The sequence below is a fragment of the Macaca mulatta genome, chromosome 6 (genome assembly GCF_049350105.2).
Source record: "Macaca mulatta isolate MMU2019108-1 chromosome 6, T2T-MMU8v2.0, whole genome shotgun sequence".
In the NCBI taxonomy this organism is placed as follows: domain Eukaryota; kingdom Metazoa; phylum Chordata; class Mammalia; order Primates; family Cercopithecidae; genus Macaca; species Macaca mulatta.
Window position 1 is genome coordinate 189,999,824 of NC_133411.1, and position 17,916 is coordinate 190,017,739.

The window sequence follows — 17,916 nt, forward strand, 5'->3', positions numbered from 1 at the left end:
ATCGCCCACGGGATAGTTATTGAACACCTGCTATGTGAGGCTCAAAGAATAAAGAGGAGGGAGGATTTTTCACTGATTCTTTAAGCCCAGCATTACCTGATACCAAAACCAGGCAAAGAAAACAGAAGAAGAGGAAGGAAAACTACAGGTCCATATCCCTCATTAACATAGACACAAAAATTCTAAATAAAATTTTAGCAAATGAAACTAAACAATTTATTTAAAGATGACATATAACTACTCAGTGTGGTTTGTCCCACAAATGCAGGGTTGGTTTAATATTTAAATATCAGTCAGTGTAATTCAGCACATTAATAAAGTAAAAAAGAAAACCATATGATCATTTCAATAGATACAGAGGAAAAGTTTTATAAAGCCACCATCATTACTGATAAAACCTGTCAACAAAGAAGATACACAGATGAAAAATAAGCACATGAAGAGATAGTCAATGTCATTAAATATTAAGGAAATGCAAACTAAAACCACAACAACATACCATTACCATCTATTAGAGTGGCTAAAATTACAAAGACTGACCATAGCAAGCGCTGGTGAGGATGTGGAAGGAGGGAAACTGTCATGCACTGCTCATGGGAATGTCAAATAACGTAGTCACTTTGGAAAACAGTTCAGTAGTTTCCTTAAAAGTTAAACAGTCACTAACCACATGATCCAGCATGGCCTTCTAATTATTTTTCCAAGAGAAAAGGAAATATGTGAATGTTCATAGCAGCTTTATTTGTAACAGCCAAAATTTGAAAACAACACAAAGCTCACCAGTTGATGAACAAATTATGACATATCCATGCAAATAAAGTGCCACTCAGAAACAAAAAAGAATAAGCTATTTTATACACACAAAATCATGAAATCTCACAGCAATTATTCCCAGTAGTGCTTGCTTCGGCAGCACGTTTACTAAAATTGGAATGATACAGAGATTAGCGTGGCCCCTGCACAAGGAGGACGTGCACATCCATGAAGTGTTCCATAGTTAAATTTAATTTTACGATAAAGAAAAACACTGGAAGGATCTGGCAAGATGTCTGAATAGGAACAGCTCCGGCTTGTAGCTCCCAGCGAGACCAATGCAGAAGGCAGGTGATTTCTGCATTTCCAACTGAGGTACCCTGTTCATGTCATGAGGACTGGTTAGGCGGTGAGTGCAGCCCATGGAGTGCAAGCAGAAGCAAGGTGGGGCGCTGCCTCACCCAGGAAGTGCAAGGAGTGGGGGACCTCCCTCCGGGCCTCCCTCCGCCAGCCAAGGGAAGCTGTGAGGGGCTGTGCTGTCTGGCCCAGACACTATGCTTTTCCCACAATTTTTGCAATCCACAGAACAGGAGAGTCCCTCATGTGCCTACACCACCAGGGCCCTGGGGTTCAAGCACAAAACTGGGTAGTTGTTTGGGCAGACACCGAGCTAGCTGCAGGCTTTTTTTTCCGTACCCCAGTGGCGCCTGGAACCACAGTGAGACAGAACTGTTCACCCCCTGGAAGGGGGGCTGAAGCCAGGGAGCCAAGTGGGCACACACAACAGGTCCCACTCCCACAGATCCCAGCAAGCTAAGAACCACTGGCTTGAAATTCTCGCTGCCAGCACAGCAGTCTGGAGCTGACCTGGGACGATGGAGCTTGGTGCGGGGAGGGGCATCTGTCATCACTGAGGCTTGAGTAGGCGGTGTTCCCCTGACAGTGCTAAGGAGGCCTGGAAGTTTGGACTGGGCGGAACTCAACATAGCACGGCAAAGAGGCTGTGGCCAGACTGTGTCTCTCGATTCCTCCTCACTGGGCAGGGCATCTCTGAAAGAAAGGCAGCGGTCCCAGTCAGGGGCTTAGACAAAACCCCCATCTCCCTTGGACAGAGCACCTGGGGGAAGGGGTGGCTGTGGGCGCAGTTTCAGTGGACGTAAACGTTCCTGCCTGCTGGCTCTGCAGACAGCAGCAGATGCTGACAGGGAGGGTTCTTCCAGCACAGTGCTTGAGCTCTGCTAAGGGACAGACTGCCTCCTCAAGTGGGTCCCTGACCCCTGTGCCACCTGACGGGGAGAGACCTCCCAACGGGGGTTGACGGACATCTCATACAGGGGAGCTCTGGTTGGCCTCAGGCCAGTGGCCCTCTAAGATGAAGCTTCCAGAGGAAGGAGCAGGCAGCAGTCTTTGCTGTTCTGCAGCCTCCACTGGTGATACCCAGGCAAATAGGTTCTGGAGTGAACCTCCAGCAAACTGCAGCACACGCAGAAAAGAGGCCTGACTGTTAGAAGAAAATCTAACAAACAGAAAGCAGTAACATCAACATCAACAAAAGGTCCCCCCCCACAAAAACCCCATCCAAAGGTCATCAGCCTCAAAGATCAAAGGTAGGTAAATCCACAAAGCTGAGGAAAAACCAGCTCAAAATTGCTGGAAATTTCAAAAACTAGAATGTTTCTTCCCCAAATGACCGTAACTCCTCTCTAGCAAGGGCACAAAATTGGACAGAAAATGAGTTTGACAGAATTGACGAATTGACAGAAGTAGGCGTCAGAACATGGGTAATAACAAATTCCTCTGAGGTAAAGGAGCATGTTTTAACTCAATGCAATGAAGCTAAGAACATTGACAAAAGCTTATAGGACCTGCTAACTAGAATAATCGGTTTAAAGAAGAACATAAATGACCTGATGGAGCTGAAAATCACAGCACGAGAACTTCGTGAAGCATACGCAAGCATCAATAGCCAAATAGATCAAGAGGAAGAAAGGATATCAGAGACTGAAGAACAACTTACTGAAATAAGGCATTAAAACAAGATTAGAGAAAAAGAATGAAAAGGAACAAACAACGCCTCCAAGAAATAGGGGACTATGTGAAAAGACCAAACCTATGCTTGATCAGGGTCCCTGAAAGTGACAGGGAAAATGGAACCAAGTTGGAAAACACACTTCAGAATATTATTCAGGAGAACCTCCCCAACCTTGCAAGACAGGCCAACATTCAAATTCAGGAAATACAGAGAAAATCACTAAGATACTCCTCAAGAAGAACAACCCCAAGACACATAATTGTCAGATTCACCAAGGTTGAAATGAAGGAAAAAATATTAAGGGCAGCCAGAGAGAAGGGTCAGGTTACCTACAAAGGGAAGCCCATCAGACTAACCGTGGATCTCTCTGCAGAAACCCTACAAGCCAGAAGAGAGTGGGGGCCAATATTCACCATTCTTAAAAAAATTTTCAACCCAGAATTTCATATCCAGCCAAACTAACCTTCATAAGTGAAGAAGAAATATAGTCCTTTACAGACAAGTAAATGCTGAGGGATTTTGTCACCACCAATCCTGCCCTACAAGAGCTCCTGAAGGAAGCACTAAATATGGAAAGGAAAAACTGGTACCAGCCATTGCAAAAACACACCAGAATATAAAGACCAACAACACTGTGAAGAAACTGCATCAAGGAATGTGCAAAATAACCAGCTAGCGTCATGATGACAGGATCAAATTTACACATAACAATATTAACCTTAAATGGAAATGGGCTAACTGCCCCAATTAAAAGACACAGACTGGCAAACTGGATAGAGTCAAGATCCATCAGTGTGCTATATTCAGGAGACCCAGCTCACATGCAAAGACACACATAGGCTCAAAATAGAGGGATAGAGGAATATTTACCAAGCAAATGGAAAGCAAAAAGAGCAGGGGTTGCAATCCTAGTCTCTGATAAAACAGAGTTTAAAGCAACGAAGACAAGTGAGGGCATTACATAACGGTAAAGGAATCAATGCAATAAGAAGAGCTAACTATCCTAAATATACATGCACCAAATACAGGAGCACTCAGATTCATAAAAGAAGTTCTTAGAGACCTACAAAGAGACTTAGACTCCCACATAATAATAGTGGGAGACTTTAACACCCCACCGTCAATATTAGATAGATCAACGAGACAGAAAATTAACACGGATATTCAGGACTTGAACTCAGCTCTGGACCAAACAGACCTAATAGACATCTACAGAACTCTTCACCCAAAATCAACAGAATACACATTCTTCCTAGCACCACATAGTACTTATTCTAAAATTGGCCACGTAATTGGAAGTAAAACACTCCTCCACAAATGCAAAAGAATGGAAATCATAACAGTCTCTCAGACCATACTGCAGTCAAATTAGAACTCAGGATTAAGAAACTCACTCAAAACCACACAATTACATGGAAACTGAACAGGCTACTCATGAATGACTACTGGGTAAATAACAAAATCAAGGCAGAAATAACAAAGTTATTTGAAACCAATGAGAACAGAGACACAACATACCAGAATCTCGGGGACACAGCCAAAGCAGCGTTAAGAGAAAAATTTATAGCACTAAATGCCCACATCAGAAAGTGGAAGAGATGTAAAATTGACACTCTAACTCACAATTAAAAGAACTAGAGAAGCAAGAGCAAACAAATTCAAAAGCTAGCAGCAGATAAGAAATAATTAATATCAGAGCAGAACTGAAGGAGATAGAGACATGAAAAGCCCTTCAAAAAAATCAATGAATCCAGGGGTTAATCTTTTGTGAAAAGACTAACAAAATAGATAGACCACTAGCTAGACTAATATAGAAGAAAAGAGAGAAAAATCAAATAGACACAATAAAAAATAATAAAGGGGATATCACCACTGACCCCACAGAAATACAAACTACCATCCGAGAATACTATAAACACCTCTATGCAAATAAACTAGAAAATCTAGAAGAAATGGACAAATTTCTGGACACACACACCCTCCCAACACTAAACCAGGAAGAAATCGAATCCCTCAATAGACCAATAACAAGTTCTGAAGTTGAGGCAGTAATTAATAGCCTACCAACAACAACAAAAAAGCCCAGGACCAGACAGATTCACAGACCAATTCTACCAGAGGTACAAAGAGGAGCTGGTACCATTCCTTCTGAAACTAGTCCAAACAATAGAAAAAGAAGGAATGAGGCCAGCATCATCCTGATTCCAAAACAAGGCAGAGACACAATAAAAAAGGAAAATTTCAGGTCAATATGCCTGATGAACATCTATGCAAAAATCCTCCACAAAAACTGGCAAACAGAATCCAGCAGCATGTCAAAAAGCTTATCCACCATGATCAGGTGGGCTTCATCTCTGGAATGCAAGCCTGGTTCAATATATGCAAATCAATAAACGCAATCAACACATAAAGAGAACAAATGACAAAAACCACATGATAATCTAAATAGATGCAGAAAAGGCCTTCAATAAAATTCAACGCCCCTTCATGCTAAAAACTCTCAATAAACTAGGTATTGATGGAACATATCTCAAAATAATAAGAGCTATTTATGACAAACCCACAGCCAATATCATACTGAATGGGCAAAAGCTGGAAGTATTCCTTTTGAAAACCGGCACAAGACAAGGATGCCCTCTCTCACCAATCCAATTCACCATAGTATTGGAAGTTCTGGCCAGGGCAATCAGGCAAGAGAAAGAAATAATGGGTATTCAGATAGGAAGAGAGGAAATCAAATTGTCTCTGTTTGCAAATGACATTATTGTATATTTAGAAAACCCCATCGTCTCAGCCCAAAAATCTCCTTAAGCTGATAAGCAACTTCAGCGAAGTCTCAGGATACAAAATCAATATGGAAGAATCACCAGCATTCCAAATCAACAAACGTAATCCATCACATAAACAGAACCAATGACAAATCCACATGATTATCTCAATAGATGCAGAAAAGGCCTTTGACAAAATTCAACACCCCTTCATGCTAAAAACTCTCAATAAACTGGGTATCAATGGAACATATCTCAAAATAATAACAGGTATTTATGACAAACCCACAGCCAATATCATATTGAATGGGCAAAAACTGAAAGCATTCCCTTTGAAAACCGGCACAAGACAAGGATGCCCTCTCTCACCACTCCTATTCAACATAGTATTGGAAGTTCTGGCCAGGGCAATCAGGCAAGAGAAAGAAAGAAAGGGTATTCAGATAGGAAAAGAGGAAGCCAAATTGTCTCTGTTTGCAGATGACATCATTGTATATTTAGAAAACCCCATCGTCTCAGCCCAAAATTTCCTTAAGCTGATAAGCAACTTCAGCAAAGTCTCAGGATACAAAATCAATGTGCAAAAATCACAAGCATTCCTATACACCAATAATAGACAAACAGCCAAATCATGAGTGAACTCCTATTCACAACTGCTACTAAGAGAATAAAATACCCAGGAATCCAAGTTACAAGGGATGTGAAGGACCTCTTCAAGGACAACTACAAACCACTGTTCAAGGAAATAAGACAGGAAACAAATGGAAAAACATTCCATGCTCATGGATAGCAAGAATCAATATCGTGAAAATGGCCACACTGTCCAAACTAATTTATCGATTCAATGCTATCCCCATCAAGCTACCACTGACTTTCTTCACAGAATTGGAAAGAACTACTTTAAACTTCATATGGAACCAAAAAAGAGCCTACATAGCCAAGACAATCCTGGGCAAGAAGAACAAAGCTGGAGGCATCATGCTACCTGACTTCAAACTATACTACAAGGCTACAGTAACAAAAGCAGCATGGTACTGTTACCAAAGCAGATACTTAGGCCAATGGAACAGAGAACAGAGAGGCCTGGGAGATAACATCACACATATAAAACCAACTGATCTTTGACAAACCCGACAAACAAGCAATGGAAAAAATATTCCCTGTTTAATAAATGGTCTTGGGAAAACTGGCTAGCCATACGCAGAAGACTGAAACTGGACCCCTTCCTTACACCTTATACAAAAATTAACTCAAGATGGACCAAAGACTTAAACATAAGACCTAGGACCATAAAAATCCCAGAAGAAAACCTGGGCAATACCATTCAGGATGTAGGCAAGGGCAAAGACTTTATCTCTAAAACACCAAAAGCAATGGCAACAAAAAACAAAATTTGCATTTCTCTGATGATCAGTTATGATGAGCATTTTTTTTCATGTGTCTGTTGGCTGCATAAATGTCTTCTTTTCAGAAGTGTCCGTTCATATCCTTTGCCCACTTTTTGATGGGGTTGCTTGTTTTCTTCTTGTAAATTTGTTTAAGTTCTTTGTAGATTCTGGATATTAGTCCTTTGTCTGATGACTAAATTGCAAAAATTTTCTACCATTCTGTAGGTCGCCTGTTCACTCTGATGGTGGTTTCTTTTGCTGTGCAGAAGCTCTTTTGTTTAATTAGATCCCATTTCTCAATTTTGGCTTTTGTTGCCATTGCTTTTGTTGTTTTAGTCATCAAGTCTTTGCCCATGCTTATGTCCTGAATGATATTGCCTAGGTTTTCTTCTAGGATTTTTATGGTTTTAGGTCTAAAATTTAAGTCTTTAATCCATCTTGAATTAATTTTTGTATAAAGTGTAAGGAAGGGACCCAGTTTCAGATTTCTACATATGGCTAGCCAGTTTTTCCAGCACCATTTATTAAATAGGGAATCCTTTCCCCATTGCTTGTTTGGGTCAGGTTTGTCAAAAGTCAAGTGGTTGTAGATGTGTAGTGTTATTTCTGAGGCCTCTGTTCTGTTCCATTGGTCTATATATCTGCGTTGGTACCAGTACCATGCTGTTTTTGTTACTGTAGCCTTGTAGTATAGTTTGAAGTCAGGTAGCGTGATGCCACCAGCTTTGTTCATTTTGCTTACGATTGTCTTGGCTATGCAGGCTTTTTTGTGGTTCCATATTAACTTTAAAGTAGTTTTTTCCAACTCTGTGAAGAAAGTCATTGGATACTATCTCAGGCTGGTTAGAATTGTGATCATTATAAAGTCAGGAAACAACAGATGCTAAAGAGGATGTGGAGAAATAGGAGCACTTTTACACTGTTGGGAGTGTAAATCTGTTCAACCATTGTGGAAGACGGTGTGGCGATTCCTCAAGGAGCTAGAACTAGAAATACCATTTGATTCAGCGATCCCATTACTGGGTATATACCCAAAGAATTGCAAGTCATGCTACTATAAAGATACATGCATACACTTTATGTTTATTGTGGCACTATTCACAATAGCAAAGACTTGGAACCCACCCAAATGTCCATCAATGATAGACTGGATAAAGAAAATGTGCACATACACACCATGGAATACTATGCAGCCATAAAAAAGGATGAGTTCATGTCCTTTGCAGGGACATGGATGAAGCTGGAAACCACCATTCTCAGCAAACTATCACAAGGACGGAAAATCAAACACCACATATTCTCACTCATAGGTGGGAATTGAACAATGAGAACACTTGGACACAGGGCAGAGAACATCACACACTGGGGCCTGTCGGGGGATAGGGAGCTGGGAGATGGATAGCATTAGGAGAAATACCTATGTAAATGACGAGTTGTTGGGTGTAGCAAACCACCATGGCACATGTATACCTATGTAACAAACCTACATGTTGTGCACATGTACCCTAGAATTTAAAATATAGTTAAAAAAACAAAACAAAACAAACCCCAAAATTGACTAATGGGATCTAATTAAACTAAAGAGCTTCTGCACAGCAAAAGAAACTATCATCAGAGTGAACAGGCAACCTACAGAATGGGAGAAAAATTTTGCAATCTATCCATCTGACACAGGGCTAATATCCAGAATCTACAAAGAACTTAAACAAATTTACAAGAAGAAAACAAACAACCTCATCAAAAAGTGGGCAAATAATAGGAACAGACGCATCTGGAAAGAAGACTTTTATGCAGCCAACAGACATATGAAAAACTGCTCATCACTGGTCATTAGAGAAATGCATATCAAAACCACAATGAGATACTGTCTCATGCCAGTTAGAATGGCGATCATTAAAAAGTCAGGAAACAACAGATGCTGGAGAGGATGTGGAGAAATAGAAACACTTTTACATTGTTGGTGAGAGTGTTAATTAGTTCAACCATTGTGGAAGACAGTATGGTGATTCCTCAAGGATCTAGAACTAGAAATACCCCCTTTGACCCAGCAATCCCATTATTGGGTATATACCCAAAGATTATAAATCATTCTACTATAAAGACACATGCACATGTATGTTTATTGCAGCACTATTCACAATAGCAAAGACTTGGAACCAACCCAAACATCCATCAATAATAGACTGGATAAAGAAAATGTGACACATATACACCATGGAATACTATGCAGCCATAAAAAAGGATGAGTTCATGTCCTTTGCAGGGACATGGATGAAGCTGGAAACCATCATTCTCAGCACACTATCAGGAGAACAGAAAACCAAACACTGCATGTTCTCACTCATAAGTGGGAGTTGAACAATGAGAACACATGGACATAGGGAGGGGAACATCACACACCGGGACCTGTTGGGGGGTGGGGGGCTAGGGGAGGGATGACATTAGGAGTAATACTTAATGTAGGTGACGGGTTGATAGGTGCAGCAAACCACCATGGCATGTGTATACCCATGTAATGAAACTGCACGTTCTGTACATGTAGCCCAGAACTTAAAGTATAATTTAAAAAAAAAATCACCAGCATTCCTATACACCAAAAATAAGCAGAGAGCCAAATCATGAGTGAACTATCATTCAAAACTGCTACAAAGAAAATAAAATACCTAGGAATACAACTTATCAGGGACATGAAGGACCTCTTCAAGGAGAACTACAAACCACTGCTCAAGGAAATAAGAGAGGACAAAAACAAATGGAAAAAACATTCCATGCTCATGGACAGGAAGAATCAATATCGTGAAATGGCCATACTGCCCAAAGTAATTTATAGATTCAGTGCTACTCCCATCAAGCTACCATTGACTTTCCTCACAGAACTAGAAACAACTACTTTAAATTTCATATGGAACCTAATAAGAGCCTGTATGGCCAAGGCAATCCTAAGCAAAAAGAACAAAGTTGGAAGCATTGCATTACCTGACTTCAAACTATACTACAAGGTTACAATAACAAAAACAGCATGGTACTGGTACCAAAACAGATATATAGACCAACGGAACAGAACAGATGCCCCAGAAAAAAACACACATCTACAAACATCTGATCTTTGACAACTCGGACAAAAACAAGCAATAGGGAAAGGATTCCCTATTTAATAAATGGTTCTGGGAAAACTGGCTATCCATATGCGAAAACAAAAACTGGACCCCTTGCTTACATCTTATACAAAAATTAACTCAAGACGGATTAAAGGCTTAAACTTAAAACCTAAAACCTTAAAAACCCTAGAAGAAAACCTAGGCAATATCATTCAGGACAGAGGCCTGGGCAAAGACTTTATGGCTAAAACACCAAAAGCAATTACACCAAAAGCAGTTACAACAAAAGCCAGAATTGACAAATGAGATCTAATTAAACTAAAGAGCTTCTGCATAGCAAAAGAACCTATCATCAGAGTGAACAGGCAACCTACAGAATGGGAGAGAATTTTTGCAATCTATCCTTCTGACAAAGAGCTAATATGCAGAATCTACAAGGAACTTAAACAAATTTACAAGAAAAAAAAAAAACAACCCCATCAAAAAGTGGGCACAAAGAAGACATTTATGCAGCCAACGCATATATGAAAAAGAGTTCATCATCACCGGTCATTAGAAAAATGCAAATCAACACCACAATGAGATGCCATCTCATGCCAGTTAGAATGGCGATCATTAAAAAGTCAGGAAACAACAGATGATAAAGAGGATCTGGAGAAATAGGAATGCTTTTACACTGTTGGTGGGAGTGTAAATTAATTCAACCATTGTGTAAGATAGTGTGGTGATTCCTCAAGGATCTAGAACCAGAAATACCTTTTGACCTAGCAATCCCATTACTGAGTATATACCCAAAGGATTATAAATTATTCTACTATAAAGACACATGAACATGTATGTTTACTGCAGCACTATTTACAATAACAAAGACTTGGAACCAACCAAAATGTCCATCAATGATAGACTAAATAAAGAAAATGTGGCAGCCATAAAAAGGAATGAATTCATGTCCTTTGCAGGGATATGGATGAAGCTGGAAAACATCATCTTCAGCAAACTAACACAGGAACCAAACACTGCATGTTCTCACTTATAAGTGGGAGTTGAACAATGAGAACACATGGACACAGGGAGGGGAATATCACACACCGGGGTCTTTCGGGGGATGGAGGGGGAAAGGGGAGGGAGAGCATTAGGGCAAATATCTAATGCATGCGGGGCTTAAAACCTAGATGATGGGTTGATAGGTGCAGCAAACCACCATGGCACATGTATACCTATGTAACAAACCTGCATGTTCAGCACATGTATCCCAGAACTTAAAGTAAAATTCTTTTAAAAAAACAGTTTTTTAAATTACTCCAAGTAAAGAGAGACAGACTCCCTCTCAAGATATTGTCTGACTCAATTTACAATAAAACTCTAGAAAATGCAAACTAGTTTCACTTAAAAAGCAGCTTTAAGTGTACAATTATGTCAAAATGAAAAGTTTAATGAAAAACATGATTCATCTGAGTCTCAGTTCATTATATTGGCAGTTGAAATCAGGAAATGTGAAACAGTTTCAGAGATTCAACTAGTGTTAGCACACATCAAATAGTAATGAAACAAGGCTTTTAAAAAATCCCTCATTTCCAATATTAGAACAATTATCTTTAATCATAACTGAAGGATGTCATTCACTATACCTCCCAAAGTAAATAAGGACAAATATTATGAACAAGAAACAGTAAGTGAAAAAGTTAATACTACATAATAATGGTAGTCAAAATGGAATCAATGAGTGCCAATATAATGAACCTCTCCCCTCAAAAATTCCAACCACCATGTTGCTTTTCATTACAAAAAGGTGAATAAAACAAATCAAAGCAGCTATAGACAGGAACACAGGTCCTGGTGTCTGTTACTGAGACCCAGGATAGTGCCAGGGTCAAATCTCTGTAGAAACGAGCTATTGGAGGCTCTAAGGACCCTGCCTCCTGGGGCCTTCCTCTGAGTTTTCCCCTTAGGGTAGTGGGTAGGGAGCTGTGTCATAGGTCCCAAATCAGAAGTTAGGCCAGAGGGCGGTATCAGCAAGACGGCAGAACAGGAAGTCCCATGTTTCACTTCCTCCCCAACAGAAAGTTCAACTAGAAACCATCCACAGACAAGAACACCTCTGTGAAACTCCAAAACTTGGGAGCGAGCCTGAGACACCCATGTGGACCATAGGGCCAAATAAAAACCACATTAGAAGGGTAAGAGGTATGGTCTTGCTTTGACCACTTTGCTCCTTCCCCTCCCCCAAGTCCACACAGCACCACACAGAGAAGATTCATTTTGATGCGTAATTTCTACAGTGAGAAGAAGGCCAGAGGTGGACATCCAGCTTCCCTAGCATTCTAAAATGCTTCCCAGGAAGCCTACCACTGTGGCCCTTCCTCATGGGGAACATTGAAAGTATAGGCAAGACTAGACTGTCTTGGGTCAGGTAGAAACAAAGAAGTGAAGCAGAGGTCACAGTGATGATAACATGGATTGTTGGGATAGCTCTGTGTTCCTGCCAGTGGTGGTGCCCAGTCAGAAGTGCCAGCCAATGGCAGGATCCACCCACAAACCTCAGCTAGTTTCTCCCAGAAGTTGTTCAAACTGGCTTGAGTACCTAGATGGCCAGCCTCCACGACCAGCCTCACAGCCCATGCCAAGGCCATACTTGGGCATGAAAATTCCCACCACAGTGCTTTTAGGCAAAGCACAAGGGCCACAGGTACTTGACATGAGAGACCAAACAGACACTTGACCCAGCTACAAAGCCCACCCAAGGCTCTGCCCAAGCAGGGAGATACCTGCCACCACACGTTTTTGCAGAGCACAGGGGCTGGACCTGCCCAACACAGGAGACCACACAGCAGTCTGAACCAACCGCAGAGTTCACCCCAAAGCTGGAGAGCAAGCCCGTATCATCCATTTTTACTGAGCACAGCCTCTAGTCTAGTTCATCCTGAGCAACATTCTGCCTCGCTTTTGGGTCCATCCTGCAGTCCTGTCCAACTGCAGAGCTCAAATAGCAAAACTGCTTGGCCAGGGAATATATGCTGTGACCTGGCCTCATTAGTGGTAACTGCAGTGTCCAGTCAGCAGTTCCACATAATTGCAGGGCCCAGCCAGTGGTCTCGCTGGACAGTAGAGCCCAGCCAGCAGCCCCACTCGACCTCAGAGAAAAAGCGTCAGCCCACCCAGACAGAGAACTCAACAGCAAGCTCTGCCTGCCTGTGGTCACTACCAGTTGGCCCATCCAGAATCACAGGCTAAACTAAATAGTGAAGGTTAATTCCTGTGAATGAATAGAAACAATTTTTAAGAAACCAAATATAAATCCTAGAGATTAAGAATACAATGATTGAACTAAAAAAAAGTCAACAGAAAACTTCAACAGCAGGCTCAATCAGGGCAAATAAAGAATTAATGAGCTCAAACACAGAAATTTTTTAAATTATCCAGTCAGAAGAGCAAAAGGAAAAAGCATAAAAATGAAGAAAGACTACAAGAGTTACGGAACACCATCAAGAGAACTAATTTTTGCATAATAGGAGTGTACCACCAGCACACTCACCAGCCAGGTGTTGCTTCCAAGGGGTTCCAATCACAGGCAGCTTGGCCCCTGCACTTACTGGTGAGGCACACAACTCCCAGGTGATCCCCATTCAGATCTGGCAGGCCAGCTGCACAAACTTCTGCAGCCTAGACCACTACAGCTGAAAAACTGCAGAGAGACTACTGTGTCCATTCAAAACCAAAGCCCATGAACCCTACCCAAATGACACTCTAAGACATATCTGCAGGCAAAACTTTCCCTGCAAAAGCCACTCTATAATATCAGAGGGGGCGACCATTGCACCAGATCCACAGGTATTAATGCAGCGACACAAGAAACATGAAAAAGGAAACATGAAGTCAATGAAAGAGGACAATAATTCTCCAGTAATTGACTCCAAAGAAATGGAAAGTTATGAATTGCCTGAAAAGGAATTCAAAATAATGATCTTAAGAAATGCAGTGAGAAGCAACAGAATACAGATAGACAACAAAATGAAAAAATAAGCTATGACCTGAATAGTAAATTCAACAGAGATAGAAATCATAAAGAACCAAATAGAAATCTTGGAACTGAAGAATTCAATGACCAAAAAAATGCAACTGAGAGCTTCACAACAGGCTATATCAAACAGAAGGAAGAATTTATAAACTCAAAGACAGGTGTTTTGAAGTAACCTAGTCAGAAGAATGAAAGAGGAAAAAAACGAAAAAGAACAAAGAAAGCCTACAGGACTTAAATGACTATTAAGCAAAGAAACTTTTGCATTATGAGAGTTCTAGAGGAAGAAGAGATGGTGAAAGGCACAGAAAGCTTATTTAACAAAATAATAGCTGAAATCTGCCCAAGCCTTGGAACAGATATGAACGACTAGATCCATAAATCTTAAAGGACCCTTTATAGATTCAATCTAAATGATCATCTTTGAAGTATATTATATTCAAACTGTCAAAAATCAACAACAAAGAGAGAGTTCTAAAATCAGCAAGAGAAAAGTAACAAATTACACATAAGGAAAGCTACAATAGACTGTCAGAGCATTTCTTAGCAGAAATATTGCAGAATAGGAGGGAAAGGGATGATTTATTCCAAGTGCTAAAAGAAAAATGTTAGCTAGGAATAACAGACCCAGCAGAGATATACCTCAGAAATAAAGTATTTCCCAGACAAGCAAAAGCAGAGAGAATTCATCACCACAAGACTGGCCTTACAAGAAACATTTAAGAAAGTGCTTCATCGGCCTGGTGTGGTGGCTCACGCCTGTAATCCCAGCACTTTGGGAGGGCAAGGCGGGCGGATCACGAGGTGGAGACCATCCTGACCAACACGGTGAAACCCCATCACTACTAAAAATACAAAAAATTAGCCGGGCGAAGTGGTGGACACCTGTAGTCCCAGCTACTCGGGAGGCTGAGGCAGGAGAATGGCGTCAACCCGGGAGGTGGAGCTTGCAGTGAGCTGAGATCCGCCACTGCACTCCAGCCTGGACAACAGAGGGAGACTCCGTCTCAAAAATAAAAAATAAAAATAAAGTGCTTCACCTGGAAGTGAAAGGACAACAACTACTGACATGAAAACATATGAAGGTATAATCCTCACTGGTAGACATAAATTAATAATCAAATTCACAATACTATATTACTGAAATGGAGGTATATAATCTTTCAGATCTCCAGTATAAAACGTCAAAACGATCAGTGATAACTATAAGTTGTTAAGGGACACACAGTATAGAAAGATCTAAATTGAAGCAACAAGATTATCAATTATGAGACAGGAAAAGTCCAGAGTATTCGTTTGCCACAAAAGTTAAGGTGGTATCAGTTTAAAAGTTTAAGATTTTTATATAAATCCCAGAGTAACCACAAAGAAAAAATTGCAAAAGATACACAAATGAAAAGTAAAAGGAATCAAAGCTTATCACTAGAGAAAACCAACAAATCACAAATGGAACTAATAAAAAGAAACAAAGGATCTATAAAACAACCAGAAATTAACAAAATGACTGGGGTAAGTTCTTACCTTTCAGTAATAACCTTGAATATAAATGGATTAAATGCTTCAATTAAAAGACACAGAGTGGCTGAAGGGATTTTTTTTTTTTGAAGATCCAACTATATGCTGCCCACAAAAAACTCACATCACCTGTAAGGACACATATAAATGAAAAATGAAGGAATGGAAAATAATATTCCACCTAAGTGGGACACAAGAATTGGAGTAGCTAAGTTCAGGTAAGATAAGTTAGACTTTTGTAAAAAGAGACAAAGTCATTATATAATAATAAAGAGGTCAATTCAACAAGATATAACAACAGTAAATACACGTATACCCAACATTGAAGCAAATATATAAACAATTATCATTAGATTTAAAAAGAGATGGCAATAAAATAATAGGGCACCACAATACAATAATAGTGAAACGGGAAAAGTTCCCTTGTCCCCAAAGCAGGGCTTGCAGCTCACTCCTTCGGTGCCCCGCTACTCACACCTCTGGGGGCGCACACAGACGGGCAGGCCGTGGGGCTCCGAGCCCAGGCAGTGTCTAGGGGTCAGTGTTCACAGCTCTGGACGCCGCAGCGGACGTGTGTTACAGGGTGTTCTTGTAGTTTTGCAGTCTATATAGGCGGCTTGTGTTAACCAGCTCAACGTGGAGTGGGAAGGTTTTCCCCTGGAGTCAGGCCGCTCAGCATCCTGGGCTCGTCTCCAGCTGCCCCGCGAAACTGCATCGTGGTGCTTCGGCTGGTGGTCGGCCTCCACCGCCAGCTTCTCTAGACGTCCAGCCGCCTGTGTGTCTGCCCGCCAGGCCTGGGAGGTTTTTATAGGCACAGGATGGGGGCGTGGCAGGCCAGGGTGGTCTTGGGAAATGCAGCATTTGGGCGGGAAAGGCCTGTCCACACCTCGATCCTGGGGGTGGAGCCCTAGCCACGCCCTCCTCTTCCGGGGCTTCCCTTCCTCTTCCGTATCATTTAAAGGGACCACGCTCTTCCCTTCCCAGCGCTTCCCTTCAGTCTCAATAGCGGGAGACTTCAGCCTCACGCCCTTAGCAACGACCAGATCATCAGACAGGATATAAACAAAGAAAACAGATCTAAACCACACACTAGACTAAATGAACCTATCAGACATTTACAGCACATGCTGCTCAAGGCCGGGCGCGGTGGTGCACGCCTGTAATCCCAGCACTTTGGGAGGCTGAGGCAGGTGGATCACAGAGCCCAGAAGTTAGAGACCATCCTGGCCAACATGACGAAACCCCGTCTCTACTAAAAATACAAAAATCTGCTGGGCATGGTGGTGACTCCTGTAATCCCAGTTACTCGGGTGGCTGAGGCACGAGAATCGCTTGAACTTGAAAGGTGGAGGTTGCAGCGAGCCGAGATCGCACCACTGCACTCCACCCTGGACGACAAAGCAAGATTCTGTCTCAAAAACAAGCAAACAAACATGACAAAATCTGCAGAATACACATCTGTCTCAATAGCACATGGAACAGTCTCCTGAACAGATCATGTTAGGTCACAAAACAAAGCTTTAACAAATTTAAGATCTAAATCATTTCAAGTATATTTTCTAACCATAATGGTATAAAACTAGAAATCAACATCAGGAGGAAATTTGTAAACTTTATAAATACATGGAAATTAAACAGCATGCTCCTCAACAACCAGTGGATCAATTAAAAAATTAAAAGAGCAAATTTAAACTGTCTTAAAACAGGTAAAATTGAAAACACAACATACCAAAACCTCTGAGATGCAGTTCTAAGCAGTTCTAAGAGGGAAGTTTATAGCAGCAAACGTGTATATTAGCCATGTGTGGTGGCTCACGCCTATAATTGTAGCAGTTTGGGAGACAGAGGCAGATGGATCACCTGGGGCCAGGAGTCTGAGACCAGCCCAGCCAACATGGCAAAACCCTATCTCTACTAAAAGTACAAAAATTAGCTGGGCATGGTGGCACACGCCTGTAATCCCAGCTACTTGGAAGGCTGAGACACGAGAATCCTGGAAGGCAGAGGTTGCAGTGAGCCGAGATCCCACCACTGCACTCCAGCCTGGACAACAGAGGGAGACTGACTCAAACAAACAAACAAACAAACAAAAAACCTACATTAAAAAAAGAAGAAAGACCACAAACAAACAACCTAATATGCACCCCAAGGAACTAGAAAAATACGAAAAACTAAATCCGAAATTAGCAGCAGAAAAGAAATAAATGCTATTAGAGCAGAAATAAGTAAAATAGAGACTAAAAATACAAAAGGCCAATGAAACAAAGGCTTAGTTTTTTGAAGACATAAACAAAATCAACATACCTTTAGCAAGACAAACTACAAAAAAAAGAGAGAAGACTAAAAT

At 41.1% G+C, this 17,916-nt stretch overlaps 1 long non-coding RNA gene and 1 other non-coding gene across 2 annotated transcripts; one reads left to right on the forward strand and one right to left on the reverse strand.

Annotated features, from left to right (window-relative positions):
- Window positions 1-192: 192 nt before the first annotated feature.
- Window positions 193-16,957, reverse strand: LOC144329619 (uncharacterized). The gene is made up of 2 exons (XR_013395078.1): window positions 15,576-16,957; window positions 193-1,803 (listed from the first exon to the last, which is right to left on the reverse strand). It is a non-coding gene; the product is annotated as an uncharacterized LOC144329619 (long non-coding RNA).
- Window positions 898-1,001, forward strand: LOC114679091 (U6 spliceosomal RNA). The gene has a single exon (XR_003730775.1). It is a non-coding gene; the product is annotated as a U6 spliceosomal RNA (small nuclear RNA).
- Window positions 16,958-17,916: the final 959 nt, after the last annotated feature.